The following is a 21,954-nucleotide window of genomic DNA, read 5'->3' on the forward strand; positions in this document are numbered from 1 at the left end:
CACACACACACACACACACACACACACACAAATAAATAAATAAAATTAAAAAAAAAAGAAATATGAAGAATTTCAGCACAGACTTATGATCTATATTAGGACCTCAAGAACTAAAAGTAAGAATTCAGTATGTTAACTTAAGAATTCAACAGAGTGCAATAGCAGTTAAACCAAGTAGAAAATGTACTTTTTAAATTGGAAGGCAAGGCCAGTTTAAAGTATTCAGACTGAACTACAGTACAGAAAAATATGGATATCAAGAAGGAGGGTAAAATAAATACACTGTATGGAGTGAAAATGTCTATCATGTATCATTAGAGCCTTACAAACTAGGAGGAATGAATATGTGTAAAAGAAAGAAATATTTGCAAAAATACTAGCTGAGAATTTTTAAAACTGAGACATTAGACCACAGATTTATTAAAATTTAAAAACCTACACAAGAATAAGGAAAATTATATGTGAGCATAAAATAGTAAAACATACTCAAATTAAAAGACAAAGAGAAAATGTAAAAAATATGTAGTAGTCAGAGGTTAAAAATATGACTTTGCTGCAAAGGAGCCACAGAGAGTCAGAGAGCTGACAGATCCACAAGAGTGATGACTGTCAAAAGACAATGGAAAAGATCTTTAAAATACTGAAAGAAAATTGCTGCTAATCTCTAACTTACTAGTGAAATTATTCATCAGAAATAAAGATAATAAAATGTCTTATATGAGAAATAGAAGACACACTAAAGAAAATTATGAGAATATATGAGAAGACACAAGACCAGTTCGAAATGACTCCTACTCACTAAATCTCAGAGATTAAAACATCAAAAGGAATGAAGATAATAAAAAGGTATACTTTACTGAACAAAATAAAAATTTAGAAGGGCTGGCTAGATAGCTCAGTGGACTAAGCACCTGCCTAGCCAAGCCCAGGAACTGGGATTCAATCCCTGGCGCTACATGCAGTACCAACCCCCTCCTCCCTGGGCATGCTGAGCCAGCCACTGAGTCCAGGCAAGGTAGTGCATGCCCATAATCTCAGCACTGAGGTAGCTGAAAAAGGAGGATCACTATAAGCTGTGTAGTGAGATCCTGTATCAAAAAAAAAAAAAAAAGAATTCAGGAGTCCACATTGATAGCTACCTTATTGAGTCAATTAAATTATAATGCCAACTGAAAAATGTACAGGGAATTATGAAGTTAAAAAATTACCACTTGGCAGCTATTATGGTGCCAAGTTATTTAGCTAAAAATCTTCAGTGGTTGATGTAACTATTGGTGAAAATTTGAGAGGGAAATATATTTATATAGTCTTAAATATCTTCTCACAAATCTTTTATGAATTATAAAGCCTACTCTTGTGACACACAGAGAAGGAAGGCTATACTCCTTGTGTATGATTTCTGCCAAAAGCTTAGCTGGAATCTAAACATAAGGAAACCCAAAGTGAGGCTCAGTCTGCAAAACATCTAGCTGATCCTCTTCAAAAATGTCCCTGTGAAGGACCAGACAAATAGCTCAGCAGATTCAAGCACCTACAAGCAGGCATAGGGGCCAGGGGTTCGATCCCCAGGCCTGTTGTGCTGGCCCCACCCCCGGGGCACATTGAGACTGCAATTGAGACTGGGCGTGGTGGTACATTCCTGTAATCCCAGCTCTTGGGAGGCTGTAAACAGAAGAATCACTACGAGTCCCATTTAGCAGTGAGACCCTGAACACACTGTAGACCCTTCCCTAAAATACAAAAAAAACAGTCCTTGTGAGGAAGGAGTGAGGAATCTACTGTCCTAACCCAAAATAGAGATTTGGACAACCTGGACATCAATGGCCATGACGATTTTGAGAAGAAATAAAAATACGAACTATAAATCTTACATATTGTCCTCATAGATGCTGCTCAGATATGACAGGGAAAAGAGATGAAGAAATCCATGTTTTCCATCCAATATATTTATCCGCACTGAAAGTTTGAAGAGTACCTTCTCATGACGAGGTAAGAGGAGATTATTTTATTCTATATTTTTCACATCGGACAGGTAATGCACCACCATTACAGGGCTTGAGGGAGGCGTATCTCGTGAGCACAACATGAATACCCAGTCATCACGTTCACGAACTGAAGGATCAGATGAGTTTATTTTAGAGGTACACTGATTTCCTGCTCACATGGATCAACCAATTAGTGGCTATAGCCTCCTGGAAGGGAGAGACCAAGTAGATTGTGAAGACACTTGCTGCGAGGAACAATTACAGTGGCAGGATTTAGAAAAAAGCAAAATGTGGGCATTCACCCTCAGAGGGGCATGGAAACTAATGTAAGGGTGGCTCGCGATTCATACAGAACTGCCCATCTCTCCTCCTGCATTTGGTCATTTCTCTTCCTAAAGAAAACCAAGAGATTCATTCCTGTTTCCTATTTGTTCTCTTTCTTAGACGCTGTTTGGCAGCAGTGAAGAAAGGGTATCATTCCAGCTGGAGGAAGTGTTGTACGAGATCACTGATACTTCAGGAAACTTGGGGAGAAGCTTAGTGAGGGTGTGAGAGAAGCAAGAGACAAAGTCGAGGGTAAATGCAGGAACCCCACCAAGAAAGGATACAGTGGTGAAGGAGGAGGAGGAAGAAGAAGCACGGGACAGCTACCAGGAACTGCTCTGTGTTCTACACTTACTAACTCAGTTACCTTTCAGCTGAAGTAGCCTCTATGCTGCTACATCTTACAGATGAGGAAACCGAGTCTGTAATTAAGTAACTGACCCACTAAGCATGTCAGTGATGCGAGGATTTGAACTTAGGCAGTGAGGCTTCCCTTCTGCCTTTAAGCACTACAACCCAAAGCAGGACTAGAGCATGAACAATGACAATTACACTAAACCCTGGAAAAGAAAAGAGTAGGCAGCTGTGAGAACCGTTTCCAGATGGAGAAGCCCACAGTGCACCGAGGGCAAGGGACCTCCTCGGGCTCATGCCGTGGTAGGGGTTCAGCTGCATTCTAGATCCGATCTTGGAACCCCTCGGACACTTTACGATGCCTTTTTCTATGAGTCACAGAGTTGAGGAAGCAACAATTTGAGGCAGGAAAAGAGTTAACCATAAGTCAACTGATACTGCCTGAGTGTGGATCAGAGAGAGGACTGTGTGGAAAAGAAGCCCTGGAGGCCCAGCTTTGCCCTGCTCACTAGCTGCCTCAGTTTCCTACTGTGTAAAGGACTAGATAAGATCTAGTGTCACTAGATAATGGCCAAGGCCCTTGTAGCTCTCGGGTTCTGTGATCTCAGCATTGCATGGACCTTTTGGGAGGGTGATGGACAGGTTCCACTCACCCAGCTTCTTTGAGATATTTGTCAGAGGTCACAAAGTTAGTGTCCGCAAGAATAATACATTTTAAATATATGTTAAGAAAGAACATATATATATATATAGTACAGGGTCTACAGTGTCTCACTACACAGATCAGACTTATAGTGGTTCTCCTGTTTTCAGCCTCCCAAGCACTGGAATGACAAGTGCGCGCCACCACGCCCAGTCTAACACCTTTGTTTTTTAAGAAATACAACTATCTACTACATCGATATCAGTAGTAAAATCCAGCTCTGCTCAAATTAGCAGAGCTTTAGAACACCCTAAACTGAGCCAGGGAGATAGCTCGGCAGTCTAAGCACCCGCCTGGCAATCGCAAGGATCTGGGTTTGATTCCCCGCTACCACATGCCGTGCTGGCCCGCACCAAGTCAGCCACCAAAAGCAGGTGTGATGGCACACGCCTGTAATCCCAGCACTGGGGAGGCTGAGGAGGAGCACCATGAGTCCAAGCTGCATAGTGAGACCCTGTACCAAATAAATAAAAGATTTAAAAATAGAAGAAGAACACCCTAACCTTTCAAAAGTGTGTGGTCTAACTGGAATTCTATGTGTGACTATACCTAGTATCCAACCTAACTCTTTGTAGGTAGATAAACAACATTCTCTGCTATTCAGAGCTTTTGTTCTTATACTCTTTAATTCCTGGTGGGTGATTTCTAATGAATCAGTTATCATATTCTTTTTAGGTGATTAAGCCATTCATAATTATTAATTTTCTCTCTTCAAAGTGCTCTAGTCCCTTAAGTTTTTGTGATTTCTCTCTCTCTCTCTCTCTCTCTCTCTCTCTCTCTCTCTCTCTCTCTCTCATTATCTCTTTCTTTCTTTCTATAGTACTTTCATATGGCTGCCAAATTTTGGAGAAAAATCTTTTATTGAGTACCAATAGACACTGTTATTGGCAAATAGACATATTTCTAAGTATTTTCAAATTAATTATCTTTGCTTTGTTTGAAGACATGAAATTCAAAGACTCCAGGGTTGGAGAAAATAAAAATGTTTAGGACAAATATAGAAACTAAGGCTTCTGGGACTGAATGGTGTGTCATTAGACTACCCACATTCTTAGACATAAAATGCATGCATCATCACATGACTTTGATGAAGGCAGAGAAGCTAGCAACATATTTTAGATGAGGGAAAATTGAAGTTTGATCAGTCAATTCATTCTGCAGTATGGATGGACTCTAATGTAAATGTAAATTCATAGCTCCCAGAAGTTATGAAAAGAATCTCCGAGAATAGTAATGTTGAAAATAAACTATCATTTATGGAGCATTAACTGTATACCTTGATACATGAGGGCTTTTACATGTGTCTTTAGAGTTAATCCTTACAAGTCTGAGAGGTACGTATCACAATCCTCATATGACAAACAAAGAAATGGAGATTTAGAAAATTTAAACAACATGTACTGAATTACTAAGCAAAGAGAGGTCATTTGTGAAAAGTGACTGACATGGAGAGATAAGAAATGTTAAGACACATTTTATTGGATTTGCTACTGTAACAACTAACCACAAATTCAGCCACTGAAAGCAACAGAAATTGATGTTCTCACAGATTTGGAAGTGAGAGGTTCAGAATTAGCCTCAAAAGATAGAAACCAAGATGCTGGCAGAAACTCTACTCTCTTTCTCTCCAGACAGCAGGAAAGAATCTGTTCCTTGCCTCTTCTGGCTTGCAGGGGCTGCCAGCATGCCTTAGAATATGGCTATCTCACCCCAGATTATGAGGTGAACATCTCCAAATTTCCCGCTGCTCCATCTTCACTTCCAGCTCTTCCTTGTCAGCCTCTTAAGAAGTTACATGTGGTTAGGAACAACATGCATAATTCAGAATAATCTGTACATCTCATAATCCTTAATTGTGTCCTAACTTTTGGCAAATAAGGTACTATTCACAGAAACCAGGGATTGAGAGGTTGACTCTTCATCCTATTATAAGAAACGTGAAAGGATCTACAAACTGCAGTACAGTGTTTCAGGGTATATCCTGAGGGGATTTGACTGACCTTGTCAGATACAGAAGTTACATTTCTTGTTATATAGGTCTTGCTTTATCTTGGTCTCAACCATCCAGCAGAAAAGTACAAAAACAAAGTATAAAAAGTAAAGCCATATTAATATGCTGAGCTATAAAAGGCTCAAGTCAAGAACTTCTGACATTGCCAGTCCCACAGATAACCCACTACTATTACGGACTATTGGACTATATTGAATTATTTTGCGGAATTCACACACCTACATTATTTAAATAGCAATGGAATAACCATCTCTGACAAAACTAAACAAAAAAAGGGGATATAAATGAAGGACCATTTTGCATCTGTATATACAAAATAGTTAGGATAGATATACACCTACTTTCTCTTAATTCAATGAGAAGAAAGATTTGTAGTAAGATTTTGGACAGGATATCATGTCTGCATCTTGTACTATGAATAACTACTATGAAGATAACAGTATGCAATGTATTAATTATTGTAACTGTCCTACTAACCTGTTTTAGAACTGTCTCATTGCTACTTGTTTCTCAATAAAATTAATAAAAAAAAAAAAAAAAGAAAAGAAGTGTGATTCTCACATAAGCCTTCCCTCTTCACATCCCTTCTCCTCTCCTGGCCTTCAGGAGGTTAGAATGTAACAGTGTACATTCGCAATCTCATGCACACAGTTGTGAAATCCTAAATACTCTGAAATTTGGTACAGTCAAAACTGATGCAAGTCCACTTGAAGTTCCCTACAATCCTTATTTATCCCCTTAACAAAATTACATTCCACACATATAAATATTAATTATTTTTGTTATCATGTGACCACTAGGAATATGATAGGATTTATATTATCATCGCTACTCTCAACTCTGACACTATCTGTACTCAGAAATACATTTGATCCTAAAATTTTAGATAAGAGATTGTGACCTGTAGGAAACGGCACTGGGAACAATCGCGAAGGGTTTGGGTAGAGCTGAAATCCCAAAGACAGACTGAAAGTTCCTTGAGAACCAGAGACTGTCAGGGAGTTCTCATGTTGGAATCCCTAGGAAGTAGCTAAAAGTTGATTTCTAGGAAAATAATGCATCAGGGACACACGTGAAGTTATAGGAAGAAAGTGCTTTCATGCCTTTGTCTTTCAGAAGCAGTACACTCAAATTGTTTAAGTCTCTGTCTCCTGGAGTGACAGGCTTGGAGTCCCAGGGCCTGACTCCCTAACAGTATCTCCTGCTGTGACCAGGAAAGGCCAAACAGCACAGCGGTTGCTGACCTGCCTGCCTGGCGCCCTGACGCACTGATGCGGCCACTGCCTCTCCTTGTGCACAAAGCCTGTCCAGAAATATCTTCACCCCCTAGTCAGATGGTAGGTGTCAAGTTCAGATGAAATTATGTAATCAGACACCACCACAACCAGTTTTTTCTTTGGGGTATTGTCCAATCTTCTTTATCCCTTCCCCCAAAAAGCCTCAAGAACATATACCCCTTGGAGAGAATGCCCTTCAGCACCTTTGAGGTGATAGCTTGCTTTTGTATATTCACACAAGACAAAGATTTGCACTTGTACTTTGCCAGAATCTAAATACAGACCTTTAAAGGCTATTTAAATTTTTTCTCATTTAATTTTTTTTAATTTAGATACATTCTCTTAGGCTAACTATAGTGAAAATGCTTAACCTTGGTCAAGGAGAATGTAGATGGCTGAAGAAGGCAAATCCATCATGTCAACTGGAAAAAAATTATTCTGAAAACGTGCTATTTTGGAAAGATGTACAGAGTCTAATAGCATCATTTCCCTTTGGATAAGATAATATATTGTTTATGGAGATACCCAGAAGGAGATCAAACTATCTCACTTGGTGATTCACTCAAATTTGTCATAAATGTTCTTCTTCCATTTTTATTTGTCATCAATATAAATGACATCCCTTCAAAGTCTGGATGCCATTTCAGATCAGACTCCCAACTCTTATTGATATTAAAACAAGAATGAGAAATTCCACAGAAGTAAAATTTCCAAAGAAGTAAAGTGTGCTTGTATAAAAGCCAAAATATAGGGGGAAAAATAGAATCATTGCCATTAAAGTATTTGAGGTGTGTTGCTCTGTTTTCATAAGGAAGGCATAGGTAGAGCTTGACTTCTGGAAATCTGATGGCCGGTAATCCCTAATAATGGAGCTGGGGTCACCATACTCCCAAGATTATGTAAACAGAGAGGGCAGGGCCATGACAAACAAGGGTCCCCAAGTTGGTCTAGCAGTCCCCTAACAGACTTCCCAAAGTCCACGGACCCTTAGTCCTCAGCCCATCCACCCACTGGCTTCTCCCCCAATGAATGTCTGCAACAAAGAGCAACCATGTTCGTCCCTCGGGGTCCCCAAGGATGATATAGGAACTCTGCAAAGGGAAGAAGGTGAGTGGAATTGTGGCGCATTTCTAGTGTAACTCAGAAAGCCTTTCTAAAAGCAAATTTTGTGAAGAGGATTTTAAGAGGTTATACTGACAGCATCCCAAGGCAAGAGAGAGCACTCAGTGGAAAGGAGAGTTTGGGGAAGATTACCCCCTTAGGAGTTAGAAGACCCGATTCTGCCCTTCGTTCTACTCGTCACGAACAGCATGGCACAAGAAAAGGCATTTAACTTCATTGATCCTCAATCTGCATCTGCAACAATTCCAAATACTAGCGCCACTATTATATTGTGTATAAAAGGGCACTGTGAGAATCCAATGACTTAATATGCAGGGAGCTTTTATAAATTCCAAAGTATAGTACCAAGCAATCTTTGCTATTATAAATGAGAAATTTTCAGTGTTTCTTAAAACACCAGGCTTATTTCCTTACAACCACATAAGACATAACAGCCCAAAGGTTCCCACCAGCCTGGGGATTTAGCTCAGTGGCATGGCGTTTGCCTGGCAAATGTGAGGTCCTAAATTCAAATCATGGTACACTCATAAGTAAATAAATAGACAATAAAAATTAAAAGATGAAAGATCTTTCTTTCTGGGGGGAAGAGTCTATAGGGTGTTCAGGGTCTCACTACTAGATCAGACTCATAGTAATCCACCTGTTTACAGCCTCCCAAGAGCTGGAATTACAGGCACATGTCACCACACCCAGTCCAAAAGATGAAAGATCTTTAAAAAAGAAGTTTCCTACCAAAAAGGGTAAAACCACTTGTGATTCTTAAGATTCACTGAAATTTACCACAGAGCTAGATTGAACTTTTGATGGGATTTTCTATCATTGAAGTAAAAACTTCAAAATTGTATAGAGAATCAATATGAGAAATTCAACATTTTAAAATGTGTATTATGTGTGGTTCAAAATCCATATTCCTTGCGGTGTAAGGAATGGTGCTAGTCCTAGTGAAATGGAAGATTAGGAAAACAGAAAACCTTCATTCTGGATGCCAGAAGAAGAGACATCTTGGGCACCAGATCTTATCATGGAAACCATTCCAAGAAAAAGATGAGCGCAAAAAATAAGCCATTAATTCCTTGTGAAAGCATGAAGTGGCCTCAATGACTCCCAAAGTTTTCTCAGAAATATTTCTAAAAACTTTTCCAAAAGATTCTTTCTGACTACACAATACTAAAATTCCCATCATCTGCCAATGAGAAAGAATGTCAGGAAATAAAACAATAACTTTGTTTAATATTTATGCTATTCCCCCGTATTAAATATAATTTATGCAACTGGTTTTTGTATTACGCTGTTTAATTATGTATACTTGAAGAGGCTTTATATTATACATGGCTATCATTTATAATTAATTAATTCAATATGGAGTTTGTGTTCATGGCTATAAAAAGTTGGGCACAGAGCCCTGTGTCAAGAGCACAGTCCTCATCTATATCATTCTCATGACAAGAAAATCAGAGTTGGCTTACCATATATTTTCAGGAAAACCTCATCCTAAATACACATTTTCTTCGTTATGAACAACATTTAATGTTTCCTTAGTGGGTTAGAATTATCATGGAGAGAAAGATGATGTAGCTAAAATGTAAATAGGAAATTACTAAAGCTGATTTTTGTAAGTCAAATTACATGAAGTTTGTATCTCATCAAACGGCTTGCCTAAAGTTCACTGGCAAACCTCAGATTACAAAAGCCAGGGCTTTGATTGTTTCCTCCTCTTATACTTAAAGTTACTACGAAAACTTTCCAGAAAGGCCCCTTCTCCCTACACATACTACCATGTGCCATTTCCGTCGTGTACCCTCCGGCTAACCTCGCCCTTCCAGCTGGCTTTTCTCCCATCTCTCTCATTCCTTCTTGTCCCATTCTGAGCCATCCCAGACCTTGTTATGTCTCTCCAAAAAGTCCCTCCTCTTTCGCAGTGTCACTGTTCCTTGGCTTACTGGCACCCAAACTACATCTTCATCCCAGTTGATCTCCTCATTTACTTATTTGGAAGCTAGGAGGAAGTTTCAACACAAATATTCCATCAACGGCCTAAGTTCAATTTATCTAAAACACGATTAATTAATACCTCTCCTCCCGTGATTCCTTCTTCAGTTAACAACTTCATTATCCCCTCCCTCCCCAGAGTCATCAACTTTGAAGTCCTCCTCCAATCAAATCCCAGTCATTCCACCCCTGTCACATCTTCATAGCATCCTATCTATTGCTCCACCATACCCTCACGCAAGCTTTTATTCATCAGCAGAGAGAAGAAAGCCACTTATTTTGCAGTGTTCACCAGGCACTTAAATACACGTTGCATCCATTCCTTCAAGAATGTGCAAACCCTGTTACTATTTTCATCATCATTCATCTGCCCTCTTAAAAACTGAGGCTTCTAGGTTGAACAATGGCTGTGTGCAGATCAGCTGGCAAAGTGGTTGGGCTCAAAAGCCCTGCACCCGTGCAGTGCTGGACTGCCCTCCTTGCCGTCTGACATGAGTGCCTCTTGGGGTGGGCTGTCCACTAAGGAAAGGGAAGCCTCAGTTTAGAAGGAGGTAGAACAGCAGGGGAAGGAAAGAGCGGAAGATCCGTGCTGTGGCTCAGCTGCTTGTGTCACCTTGCAACTGCACCAAATATCTCACCAGGTATTAACTAAAGTTGGGTAACATTATTTTTTCAGAGTGCAGCCATATGTGCTGCATAATTTTAACCTTAATGTAAATTTATAAAGTATCACTATTTTTGTTAACATCCTCATTTTATTTTATCTCAGAGATTTAAAGAAATACCCAAGACCAAAGAACCAATGTAATAGCAGAAGTAGAATTTGAATCCAAATCTTCTGACCTCAAGGTCTAGACTCTCCCAGTAAAGCTACCAAGTCTCAGATTTACAGTAGTCAACTGATTGGCATTGTTAATTATTCACCCTGATCAAAAAGCAGGCCAGGAGGAATAAAAACAATGATAAATAATTCAAGCTGGGTGTGGCTAGCATGCCTGTAATCCCAGCACTCACACTTGGGAAACTGAGGGATGAGAATGTTGCTGTGAGCTCAAGGTCAGCATGAGCTATGTGCTAAATTCAAGCCTAGCCTGAACTACATAGTGAGACCCTGTCTTAAAAAGCCACAATTAGAAAAAAAAAAAAAAAAAAAATACAGATCATTCCCAAGAGTGTCTGAGGAATCCAGACCTAATGGGATAAGAATTCCCACATAATGGTGGTGACAACCAAGGAATTTTCCATTGCTGTCGTCTCACAGGCTAACATGTAAGAATGTCTCCACCACTTTAAGAAATCATTATTTGGATAACTATTTTCATCTCCTCCTTGTCACTGTACCTACCTGTGTCTCTCGTAGAATTGACTCTGCTCACTATCCATGCGTGTTCGTGGACAAGTATGCGACTCAGCTGGACCACGGCATAGAGGAAGATGGGGTGCGGTGCACAGTCAAGTGACATCCATGCAAAACATGTGAGCGCTCCCACTGGGCACGCATTCGCACGCAACGTGCTGCTCACATCCCCACCCTACCCGCCTTCCTCACGCTTGCCTTTCCCCACAGAGCGTTCCAGCACGTGCTCCGAGGTCTGTCCTGATATTCTGCACTCATTCTTGCACTGCTGTTATCTAGCTCGCTGCCCAGTGCTGGAAAGGGCCCTCGTGCCCCCTTTCTCCTGTTCCCGCAGAGAAGCATGCATGAACGCAACTCTCCTAGCTGCAGCCAGGCTTCGCTTCCCCACCGCTCCTGGCTGCTGGCTCTCCAGAAGAACAGCTTCGCAAGCTGGCAAGTCTGGCAGAAGGAATAGGAAACATCGGGGAGAGTCAACCTGCCCTCAGGAATTCCATCCTCTCTCCACTGTGCTGAAATCTTTTGGAGCAAGTTGAGCAATAAATTTAACATGGAGAGTGCTGATTATGTTCGTGAGTCTATATGGCCATTTCTCCAATAAGCTTTATCAGTAATAAAGTTGATGTTTCGATCTGCATGTCTCTGGCCATGCATCTGTCTTTGAAATGGTTCTAAATATGAGTCAGGAAAGGATAGTGTTATTTATTAAGACTCTAAAACCCTAATGAAAGTGCTCAAGAATTGTCTGTGGATGGAAGAAATTAATGAATGTATAACAGAATGTCTGACCAGCATCCTGTGAAATGATACATCTTTCACAGAGAAGAGGGTTTTTTTTTTCTTTTACCACGTGTTGGGACCTGTACTTTACGGTCAGGAACTTGAACCTTGAGACTCACAAATGTATACATGGAATGCAGCTCTGTTTAAAAATCCCGAGCAGCATGAATCACTAGGGCAGGCTCTGGTGTTTAGTGGAGAAGCGTTCTAGGCAGCTCCACACGCATCTACATCTTCACACTTCAGGGTGCTGCAGCACATGACCTGTAGCTAATTCTGGCCTATTATGTAAACATAAAATTGCCTTTGGAATGGCCAGCCTGAAAAATTTCTCATGCTTCTGCAAGGCTTTGCCGTGGCTTAGCAACCCTATTTTTCCTGTTTGTATGTTTATTCTCAGGGAGGGGAGAGAGAGAGAGGGAGAGAGAGATTAGAAAATGTGAGGATTTCCTATTAATCCTTGGAAAAGTTTGATCAATTATCCTAAAATATGGTCACAGTAATTTTCCTTATCTGCCAATTCTTCTTTTAAAACAAAGTCAAGACAGTGAACCAGCAGGAAGTAGCCAGAACCTTACCCCCAAATTTTTAGAGTGTCAGAGTCAAAGGGTGTGTATGCCCCCCAGAAGGCCTCAAGAGCAGGTCGCTGTAGGAAGTCCTCTGGCTTATTCTGTCTGACCAAGTAGAGCAGAGGATCACTGGAGGTGGTGAAACAAGGAGAGAAGGAGGAAGGAACTAGAAAAATACACAGAGGAGATCCAAAACCACCTTGAGCTGTGAACACTCCGCTCCCAGACACCGAAATGGAATTGCAGGTGTGACCATGGCTGCTTATGACTCAAAGGAGGCCTTGGCTTCCTTCTTTGCACAGAAATCCAGGACTTTTTCCCAGCACATGGCTACTGGAGGGCCTTGCCCCTAGCGCTCTTGCTAATGCTAGCTGCCTCACCGAGAGAATCGCTAGCACCACAGAAGGAGCCAGAAATGCCTGGCACCAGCTTCCTCTCCAACTCAGCGCATAATGCCATTACACGTTCTACAACAGCTGCACGGATGCCTGGGTGAGCCATCGGAGCATTCAGGCCGGATAAAGAACTGCCATTTACTTATGCCCGACACTAATCCAAACATGCTCTTTCACAAAATGATCTAAATAAAACAGTCAACTGAGCTGATACCAAAAGTTTATAAATGAAGCTTTAGAGAAGAACTTCTCCCCACCCCCTTGTAAAGCGACATGCTGGAGATATCGCACATGCAGACAGGATGGCAGTCTAGCTTTGCCCCAAGCATAATACAGTGGCTTTGCTGTCTTTTTTGCCCATAGGATGATTTGTAGCTTACTTCTTTCAAGCGCGTAATCTGTTTAACTCAGTGGTCACACGGTCACATACTGTCATCCACCAGCACTCATTCTGCACCTGCTTAGCAAGTGCCTGGTGTAAAGAAATAATTCATTGGAGACCCTCTTCTCTCCTTTAGCAGTCCAGAGATGAAGCAAGTATTTACAATGATGCATATGAACATGGTTTAGAAGCTCCACTCGAGGTCTACTTGGGGTGGAATAGAAGGTCAGAGCAGAAAGTGGAGGTCATCCTCTGGAAGAGGAAGGGAAGAGAACAATTCGTGGCAGGCAGGCTCACCACGTGCTTTCCAGCAGGGCCACCCTGAGAGAGCTCAGGTGCCTCAGAACACAAGGCGCTCTTTCATCCTCCGAAGACTTTACCAGAAAGCAGCATTCTCTCGGTTCTATGCCTTGAAGAGCCAAACAGCGTGTTGTCAAAGAATAAAATGCTGACAGCAAAGCACTTGGCTCACAAATTACCACAGCAGGTATTATGTTAGGAAAAAGAGGCTGAGGTAAAAATCAGGGATGGCCAGAGAGGGAAACAATGAACTAGAACAGGGTGCAGCCACCCAAGTTTCCATGGACAAAAACCTTTCAGCAACATCTAAGAAGGGTTAGAAGTTACTTGCTTGTGAGGCGCACCATCCTCCCACAATATCCAGGACCCCTTTTAGGTGCACCAGAATCCACGAGTGTTCTTTCCTCATTCGATTGGTTTGTTTTTTGTGGAATTTAAGTTAAAGAGCTAAATACTGTGCTTGAATTAATGGTGTGTAGAACAGGAAAAACTCTGAATGTCCACGCATAGCCAGGGGACATGGAGCCCAGAGGAAGAGGGTCTGGAACTGCGCTCTCACAAGGTGTGGACTGAAGCTAAGGTCAGTCATCTTTTTTATTTTTAATTTTATGTACTTGGTACAGTGTCTCACTACACAGCTTGGACTCATAGTGAGCCTCCTGTTTCAGCTTCCCCAGTGCTGGGATTACAGGCATGCACCACCATGCTGGGTCTCGGTGGCCTGTTCAGCACGCTTGGGGCGGGCGGGCACTGACTGTGGTGCCCAGAATTGAACCCAAGTACCTGCACTTGCCTAAGCAGGTGCTTAGTCCACTGAGCTATCTCCGCGGCCAGTGGTTGTCATTTCTACATCTTAAAATCTAAGAAATCAATGACATGCAGACCAGTAAACTAAAGTTCATTTGTTAAAAAACTTGACTAGATGTGTAGCTAAAGCTAGCTGAAAGTCATTCATTTAATCTAAGGTCGTTATTCTGCTGATGAAAAACCACAGGCTCCAGAGAGGTGAAGGATGCTGCATGAAATTATCCCCAGCTACTAATGGTCAGAATCAGACTTGGAGCGCATTTCTGGTCTTGGAGAGTCCAGGCCACTGTCCTTAGGTGAAGAGACAGTGAGGCTGTCTCTGATGGTGCCAAGAACTGGTGCATAGAGAGAGCAGAAGGATCATATGCGGAGGCCTCTGAATCCAGCTCAGCTGCACAACAATGCACAACACAGACAGTACCAGCTGTTGACCAGAGAGGATCTGTGGACTTCATGGCGCAATCTTAGGCAAGTGATTCCCTCTCACTGAGCCTTAGGTTATAATCTACAAACAGAACAATAATTCATATCATATAAGATTTTTAAAAATTTAATGAAGCATAAAGCAGAGTATGTAAAGTATAGACTACACAGGAAGCAAAGGAGAACTGCCCCCATTATCATGGCTATCCAATGGAGACCTTTGCAAGAGTACCACACGATTCGTTTTAGAATGCCTTTTGCTTCATGATTAGGCTAATATCTACATCATTAATTGGGAAAGTTTAAAGCAAAAAGAAAAATGAAAGGATTTCCTACATTCCTGCTACTGTGAAATAATCACTGTGAATATGTTGATGCAGTTCAGCAAGAATGATTTAGAATGTGCCGTTCTTGTGCCTTGTAACCTTCCAGTAACACTCAATTTAGAATGAAAAATTGGCAAGAATGCAACCTCCTCTAAAACCAATTTCATGTTTGTTTTGTATTATAAGGGGTAGTGGGAGGAGAGAAATTATATACAGATATAAACTATGTCGATACAAACATTACCACATTTTAAAATCATATTTTCATCTTTTTTATCAAGCAGATCTGTAGAACATTTTATGGTCCTTTGAAAAGTTCCCAGAGAGTATACTTTCTGATGCTCTGATCAGTCTTGGGCATTAGATACTATTATTACACACATTTTACAGATGAGGAGATTGAGGATCAGAAACAGTAAATGATTTACAGTACGCGAGATCTCTTCGGCAAAGGGAGTTTGGACAGAAGCCTAGGGTTTCTGAGTCAGTGCTGGTTTGAAGGCTGTGCTAATTATCCTTAGCAAGGAGAACTCTCTCCAATTAGCCCTAATAATCTGCACAGCCTGAACGATATATTGGGAGAGAGCACTTTGAGCTAGTGAAAGCACAGAAGTGGAAGTTGGGAGATCGAAGTCGAAAGCCTGCTTCTTACATCATCAAATCACTCATCTCTCTGGGTTCAAGGATTCTTCATTTGACAAACAAGAGCAGGGGGCCTCCTGAGCCAAGGGGCATGAGTGTGTAGGGAGAACCCTAATACTCAATTCTACCATTCTCAGACATGCAAAATGTACGTCTTTCTAAACTGTGAAAACACTTCTGAGTTGATGCTTTGAAAAAATAGCCTTTAAAATTCTAAAACACTATCATGTCAAAGATGTTTTTCTCACCTAGGCCTGGACTACCTGTGGCCCCTGGGAGAAGGATTCTTTTAGAGAATCCACTGTGCTTGGCAGAGAGAGTGTCTCAAGTGGAATCCAAATGTGGCGCTGTGTTTCCCAGAGCATGAGGCTACCCAGATGCCTCCCGAGGACTGTTTCATGATGTACTACCTCATTACTAGCTGGATGTCAGTTTGGATTTTCAGAGCACATTTACCTTTTGGATCAGATTTTATGAGAGATACTAAGAGACTGGCTAAGTGCTTTAGAGAGGGAGGAGAAGAGCCGTTGAACTTAGCTGGATTCTCTGGCTCTTAATATGGGAGGCTGAGTTCTTTATCCAAGAATGCATTGTGGTCGTTGCCCAAATCCAGGACTGCCAGCCAAGCAGACTCAGACACCAGCCCTTGTAAGTGCAGATGAGCTGCCACTCGGGCCTCCTGATCTTTAGTCTCTGCATAACTGAGACTGCAGATGCCTCTCTGCTGCAGAAAGCCACAGGAAGAACAAGTGACCAGCTGTGGCACTGTAAAGGGAAGCGTGTGGCAGAGTTCTTTCCTAGGTAAAAACACAAGGCCCTTCTTCTGCACGCATCCACTTACTAGACTGTCCACCAACTCTAAGGAGTTGAGTTTTTTAAACATTAGTCTTAACTGAATAATCACACTCTCCCTTTGAATTCTGTTTCTGAACTAGACCTATTTGTCTGGCTCTTAGCTCCTTGGACAACATCCCGATCGGTCTCCTACCCAGCACTGCCCCTCCTTCCAGAGTGAACTCTGCTTCCCTTTCCTCACCCTCTCTCAACAGAAGCAACTCTAACCTCCTTGTCTCCTCCCCAGGATCTTTAACATTCTTCAGTCCCCAAAACAGCCCCACCTCCCCCAGGAAGCCTTCTGGGTAGCTCACTGGCTGACATGCACTGGTAGCATCTGCCACTCTGCACTTGCAGCCCTGACATCTTATGGTGTACCTCTAGTTCTTAGTCCCATGCCACCCTCTCAGGACACAGCTGTATCAAACATACACTGTGGGATTCAGCTCAACCAGCTCACAATTTCCTTAAGAGTTGGAACTATCCTAGAATCACGCAGGGCATATTTACTGAGACAGAAGAGTACAGGTTGGAGAGGCTGGGCGTCTCAACGGGCTTATAGCATGTGTTCCTCTGTTTTTCCTCCTGTAACACGGGCATATGATTGACCATACTCCCTGCAAAAGGTTGTTGGAGGATTTTAAGAATATTTTTTGGAGATGTGCTTGGATCAGCCGCATCATAAAGCACCCAACCTGTGTTAGCCACAGTATATAGGAAAGGCTCGATCTACTATTGCATGCTCTGTACTGTGATTAAGGGATACACACACACCTGAATGAGCTCAGCTCCTCAGAAAATGGGGCTTTGGAGTTGGGCATGAAGTTATACCTGAGCCCCAATACTTGGACCATGTGGTGATCCGCATGATCACAGAAAGAAACCCAAGGGCCCCCATGTCCCCAGGCCTGGCTAAGGTGGCTCTCTCCGAGGTGCACAGTCCATGAGGAATGATGATTTGATGTGAGTGGTGCTAGTTAAAACCTATGCAGTCAGTAATTGCATACACCGTACCTCAAAAGAGTCCTTCAGTGGCTTTATAATACAGAAACCACAGACGGGTTCAATTTGGCAGTGTTATTAAGCAAATAAATGGATTTTTAGATATTTAACTTCTAATCATATGTGAACTTCAAGAAGCTAAATGCTTCAATGACACCACTAAATACTGCTTTGTTACAAAGCCATGCTTTGACTTCTGAGGCAAAGTTGAAGGCCTAAATTCAACCCCATTAGTTCATATTTTGTCCAAAATGCAGCTTATAATGAAGCAAATTAGGTCCCTTGACCATAAACCTCACAGAAGGAAAGCAAACAGAGCATGAATCAAAAAGACTTTAGACAGCAGTTAGCTAATAGTAACATATAAATTAAGTGTAAAATCAAGGGAGGGGTAGGGCAGTGGCTACGTCACAGTATAGCAAGTTGAGTGCGGCAGCAGTAATAGGAGGAGGAGGAGAACGATGAGAATGCAAGCTCTCCTCTTCCGCTTCAGACAAATGACAAGCTCTGAAAGTTAGAATGAGCCTCGCCTTGAATTCACCGCCACATTCAGGGCACAGCAAGTGATTGTAGCCCACATGGCCTCAAAATATCACAGGCATCTCCCAGACTTCTGCTGCAGTTTTGAATGACATGGTGACTCGGGGCTACCCATGAGTGTGTCCTATCACCAGTGGCAGTTTGTGTCACTGAACTTGGACAATAACGTTATCCCAACAATGTTAACTAAGTTCTGAATGTTGGTATTTCAAATTATTTAATTCTCCCCTAGAGTTACATAGAGTGTGAAGCTGGCCCATTGCTTTCAAAAGAGGTTGCAAACCCACAAGCAAGTGCAATAGTTTCTCCACCTCATTAAAGAAGGCTAGAACACAATGCTGTTGCCCCATGAACTGCGGAAGCTTTTGCCCACTCTCTGCAGCCATTGGCCAAATTTATCCTGACGGATGCTTCAGAGCGGGGATTATTGAGCTAATAGACCATAACGACTCACTATTGTGTATGTCAGAACCGTCATACCCAGTTATAAGGCAGATCTGCCATGTGGCTGAAGAGAAAGAGATACACCAAAAAATACTTTTGAGAAGCCACCTCACAAGCATGGAGGCTGTTAGCCTTATAAAATCATCTGTCGAGAAAACCTAGAGTCCTCCAAGAACGCTCATGCCTCATAATGGCCTATAAATGCTTTTGTAAGAGAGCCAAAAAAGTGTACAACCAGTACAGTACATTTCTGTTTTATATTTTTGTGCCTTGAAAAAGGTAAAAATAGCCAAAAGGCTGATTTTTTTTCCCCTTTGACAATTTGTAGGGGGAGAAAAAAAAAGTTCACTCTAAGGCTGAAACTTTTCATGCCAAGTTTTAGCTTGGAACTAATTTTTATGGCTGAGTTAAAAAGGCCTGAAAAGGGAAGGTTTCAAATGGAAATGCTGACACAGCTTTGCCCACAGAGGCAAGAAGGGAGGTGCTAGGATGCCTGTTTGTACCTTGTTTGCTTTGTTGTGGCTTCAGAAAGGCAGTCTGGTTGCCTTGCCTGGGGCGTCCCAGGCTACCTAATGCATCTGCATCTGTCTCTTCATATATTTGGACAATCTGAGGTCTCCAAAGGAGTTAGTCCTGACCAGTGAACCCGCCACCCTGTTGTGGAAGAGGCCAGACTCATTTCGTGACTGTTGCTAGATTTCTTTATGCCAGAAGCTCACCTTCCCTTGGACTCAGCAGTAACTACCAACAGAAAGCAGGGACCAACCAAGCTTCCTCCTTAATAGTTCTTTAAATCTTAATTTTCGACAATTGTCTGCTGGTAAAACTAGAAAAGCTAATGATGAGCCGTTTGTGCAGATTAAACGATAATGTGAATTACAGGGACACAGGATATCTAGGGCCTGAATCAGACTCCGCCTGATTCAGAGTCTGCCTCACCAGGAGGGTTTTAAGGTGGCTACTGGAGGAACTTGTTGGGATCTGAAGCCAGAAGACAGCCCTGGGAGGCCTTGAGAGAAGAAGGATTCTTTCCCTTTCCACCTTCTGAAGGATGCTGTTCAAAAAGCACTCAGTTAAGTAAAAGGGCTGAACGTTAGAACACTCCACGCTGCTCTCATTCTAAAATAGCAACAACAAAAATAATTATTCATCAATCTGAAGAAAAGCTGTGCCATCTGCGTGCTGGCCAAGGCCCCCGTGGAGTCCACGTTACCATTCACAATTCCTAGGTGAGGAGGGCGCACCTCTGAGTTATAATGATGTTGCCAAAATAAAGGAGCCCAGTGAGGTCTCTAAGCTTTATTATCAAACTGGTAGTTACACTAAAACTGCTAAACTACAGCTCCTAAAAGTGTCTTATTTAAAAAAAGGGGGGAAAACTTACTTCATTTCTTTTTTTCTTCCAGAGTTTTTATCCCATTAAACAAAAGGGAAAAAAAGGCTTTTCTGAACTTTAGCGTTTTTGTAGCTCGGGCTTTATTTCCACCTTAAAATCTTTACCTGGCCGCGATCTGTTGTTCCATTACTGGAGGGCAAAAATGGGAGGAATTGTCTGGGCTAAATTGCAATTAGGCAGCCCTGAGTGCGGCTGGCACCAGTTAACTTGGGATATTGGAGTGAAAAGGCCCGTAATCAGCCTTCGGTCATGTAGAACAATGCATAAAATTAAATTGACATTAATGAATAATTGTGTAATGAAAATGGAAGAGGAGAGTTAATTGCATGTTACAGTGAGTGTAATGCCTAGATAACCTTGCATTTAATGCTATTCTTAGCCCTGCTGCCAAGACTGCTACAGAACCTCTCTCAGCAGGAAGTCATTAAAGCTGCGAGTAGATAATGCAGGCTCCGTGAAACCTAAGTGGCAACAATATAACAAGAGTTTCTTTCAGACCTTAGTGTTTTCTGGAAAAAAAAAAAAAAAAAAAAAAAAAAAAGGCATGTTGAGGTAATTTGTACACATCTGAATGAAAACAGGAAACTCCGAGCAATCTCTTTGCAGTTTGTCCGGTCCCACAGATTTCCCAACTATTGTAGAAACCAAGGTCAGCTCCTATAATCAAAGACAAGCCTAAACCATCAGGGTTTACAAGGCAATAAGCACCCAGCTGTCTACCAGCTACAACTTAGTTTTGTTAATCACTCCGTGTGGCAGAGTCTGCAAAGGTTTGACCTCACGCTTATGAGACCAAGGGAGTTTGTCCTGCTCACGCGGATAACCACCTCGAGCCATCCCAGCCTCAAATACCCGTCCTGAAACTTGCATTGAGAGCTGTGGACTTCTGGCTACAGCAAACAGTAAGAACATCCCGGACCTGCCTCGGAAAAGAGGAAACATTGCCTCACAATTTGCAAAACAGAAAAGCCACAATCTTTCTTTCTTACTCCCCCCACCCCCACCCAAAGTTTCTTTTGTATTCTGGTAATTTCTAACTTAAGGTCCCTGCAAAGGGGATGGAGTCGGTTGTTTTATTTATTTTTTTTTTTTCTGTCTAACCTGCGCTAACTAAAGGGCACTTTTTTAGCCTAGAGGACCTGAGGTAAATAGCATGCCTGTTGCTGGGCTGGTAGCTATGGGTTTGCCCCTGGCTACTGGTCCCCAGTCCACAAAATTAGAAAGACCAAATAAAAGATCCTGAAGAAAGGGCTGGAAAGAGGTGGGTGCGTTTAAATATCTGTCATTTTGCATGTTTAACAAATATGGTTTCAAACCTCATTTGGAAAACAAAACTGAGCTTTAGTAACAGTAGCCAAGATTTATTTATTGAAAGGGGACTGTCATTCTTTTCAGTCTCATATTCCTTAGGTGTCAGTTCATATTTCAACCAAAATGATTTTTGATTGAGGAATTATTTCATTCTCAGGGCTTCCTTTTCTTTTGTTACTTTTGATTTACATGAAATCTGCTCTTCTCATGTCCTTCAGGATGAATCTTTAGTTTCTGAATCAATTCCTTTTACTTGATTCTTCCATTTAATGTTCTCAAATTTTCCTGAGCAGGGATTCCTGTAGGTCCTGTGTTTGTAACTCCAGCAATAAAAGATGTATCTCCCAGCAAGAAATTCTCAGACATAATGACTCTCTGAGGCAAAGATAATCAAACTGAGGTAAGAGATTTGCACTGGCATAAACTAGACAATTAGTTGTGTGAAGTATGTCAGACATCCAAGAAATCCATGGCTAACAGGTTGAGTAAGATGTTTCCCGAAAACAGAGGACTTGTGCAGAACAAGGGACCCAAATGACATCAGGCATACAGTTGGAAACCATGGAACAATCAGAAAAAATGCTATTTTCAGTCTCTTTTTTGAATTTGGTATTGCTGGAAGGACTGCTGAGAAGATGTTCTTTTCAACCCTTCATTTGCATGTGGGTACAACCAATCAAAAGA

General features: G+C 41.7%; 1 non-coding gene across 1 annotated transcript; it reads right to left on the reverse strand.

Moving 5' to 3' along the window:
* Positions 1–2,022: 2,022 nt before the first annotated feature.
* Positions 2,023–2,121, reverse strand: LOC111812030. Its single transcript, XR_002817637.1, has one exon. It is a non-coding gene; the product is annotated as a small nucleolar RNA U13 (small nucleolar RNA).
* Between the last annotated feature and the right edge of the window lie 19,833 nt (positions 2,122–21,954).

This window comes from Octodon degus, unplaced genomic scaffold (assembly GCF_000260255.1).
Source record: "Octodon degus isolate 3935 unplaced genomic scaffold, OctDeg1.0 scaffold00109, whole genome shotgun sequence".
NCBI lineage: Eukaryota > Metazoa > Chordata > Mammalia > Rodentia > Octodontidae > Octodon > Octodon degus.